The sequence below is a fragment of the Bison bison genome, unplaced genomic scaffold, assembly GCF_000754665.1.
Source record: "Bison bison bison isolate TAMUID 2011002044 unplaced genomic scaffold, Bison_UMD1.0 scf7180017864500, whole genome shotgun sequence".
Lineage (NCBI taxonomy): Eukaryota > Metazoa > Chordata > Mammalia > Artiodactyla > Bovidae > Bison > Bison bison.
The window spans coordinates 7,329,900-7,332,125 of record NW_011495059.1 but is presented as its reverse complement, the minus strand read 5'-3'; the positions used below and the strand labels follow the sequence as shown (position 1 = coordinate 7,332,125).

The following is a 2,226-nucleotide window of genomic DNA, read 5'->3' as shown; positions in this document are numbered from 1 at the left end:
AACCTATGGACAGAGGAGCCTGATGGGCTACAGTCCATAGGGTCACAAGAGTCAGACATGACTGAGCAACTGAGCATGCACACTGGAGAAAAAGACACATGAACAGACAGTCCTGTCAGTGAGAGCAGAATGTGATGAAGATGAGCAGGGAGCTGCAGGAGCCCAGAGGCCCTAAGTCCTTTTGGAGGACTAGCTTTTTTCTTTCAGACACTAGAGTTTATTGAGGCACTTATTATGCACCAAGATCCCACTGCTGGAAAGTGGCAGAAGGTTCAGAGACATCTCTGCTGCTACACACGCACTGGCCTCTCAAGGGCAGGGTGAGTGGCTGTGAACTGGGTAGCTCCCAGCGCCACAGCCCAAGCTGTGGGTGAAAATGACAGGAAGTAGATTTCTGTTCACTAGATGGGAGGGGCTGCTTCAGTAGGTAGCTCGTGCCTCATCCCAGAGGGCAGGTCAGCACAGGCCTGGCCAGCCCTTGGGACCACATTAGATGCATTTTGAACTAGATGAACATCAAAGTCTGACAGATCCCTGCATTCTTGTCATTCTATATAAAATTCCAAAGACAGTGAGACTACGGAGGGGAAAGATTCTTTTTGTTTTTCCAAAGGGGGGAAATGAAATCTAGGCAGTATTTTATATATTTAAGGCTTTTGTGGCTCTCAATCTACCTTCCTTAGTTTAGAAATATAGGAGAGGGTGGTGTGCAACCTAGCTCCCTCTCAGATAATGTGATTTAGTCTGATCATGTGAAAATGCTTCAGAAACACCATGAAAAAGTGACCCTGCGGGCGCTGGGGTAATGCCAACTGTTTGCTCCACAGGAAGTAGGTGGGTAAGAGCTGGGGAAGCAACAGGTGTTGAGCAGGGGGTATATAAAGCCACCTCCCAAGGGACAGGTGAGGAAGAGAGGACGGACTAGCCAATGGTTTGGGGTGGAATGTACAGAACAGTCAGCGGGGAGAAGGAGTTAATGAGAAGTCTGCAGGGGGGGACCTGGGCTGGGAATCCCAGGCAGGGACCTTCCCTCAGCCAGGAATCAGCCACCAGCAATGCAGGGACCAAGAAGAATGTGGACTCTGCAGGCATGGTGATTTGGGAAGTGTGTGCATTTGTGGGTGTGGGCAAGAATCGGTGTGCTGTGTGCACTGAGAAACGTGTGCCTGGGTGTCCACAGTGACATATAGATCCAGCGAGAGTGTGAGCTCTGCATGTGTTGAGGCAGGGACACGGTGAGGCGGGGACAAGTTGAGGTGGGTCCGAGGCACACTGGTGGCTAGTGTGCACGTGAGAAGGCGTGTAAGCTCTGTGTTCACATCATGTACTCACTGAGGGAGGGGCACACCTCGAAGTGGCTGGGGTGTGTCCTTGGGGAGGCGGGAGTGGGGGTTATGCCTGCTGTCTGAGATGAGTGTACATGGCACGGTGTGTTCACCCTGTGCTGGGCTGAGGTACGGCCATACTCCATCACATGGTGACCATCCACTGTCGTGGATACATCGGTGGGTATCAGGTGAAGGAGGGCGTAGACTGTGTGCTTCCTGGAGCGGCTGGCGGATCCTGGCCTCAGAGGGCAGGAGAGGTCCCCTCAGTTGGTTTGCCATTGTAATCACTGCGGTCAGGGCTCCCCTCACAGCTGCAACCTCGCTTGCCCTGTCACAGCTCCCTTCCACTGATGGGGTCCCTGGGGTTCAGATGGGAACACTGAGCCCTTTTTCCAGCTCACCACATGGCTGCCCAACCCGGGAAAGCCCCTCTGCTCTTGGTACCTCAATTCACCCATCTATGGGGTGAGGAATGTTGGTTGACCCCAGAGACCTCACCCCCATCCTTCAGGTGAGGTCCTCTGGCTGGGGCCCTCTGACTTGTCCTCCCTCACCATCCTAAGGTCTGGGGACCTCTTTCAGGCCTGCGGCTCTCATCTGTGCAGTGAGATCATGAGCCATCCACTGAGTTGGTGGGGGAAGTGACAGGAAGGTAACGGTGCTTACACTGTAGCTGGGGTGGAAGCCATTGTGAACATTCTGTCTGGGCGGTTTTGCTGGGGCACCCAGCCTGGGATCCATGGAGAAATCTAAGGTCAGGGAAGGTCACATAGTGAAACTTCCCAGGATATCCTTCGACGGTAAGGCCGAATTCTCCAAGATGGGAGAGCGAGGGAGCTTTACAGTCTTAGGGATGGGGATTCTATCCCGCAGCTCTTTCCCCAGGTGATGAGTCCCA

At 53.5% G+C, this 2,226-nt stretch overlaps 1 protein-coding gene across 1 annotated transcript in view; it reads left to right on the top strand.

Moving 5' to 3' along the window:
* Positions 1-2,226, top strand: part of DLGAP4 (discs, large (Drosophila) homolog-associated protein 4) — an 89,771-nt gene that overhangs the window by 2,353 nt on the left and 85,192 nt on the right. The gene's annotated exons all lie outside the window — the stretch shown is intronic.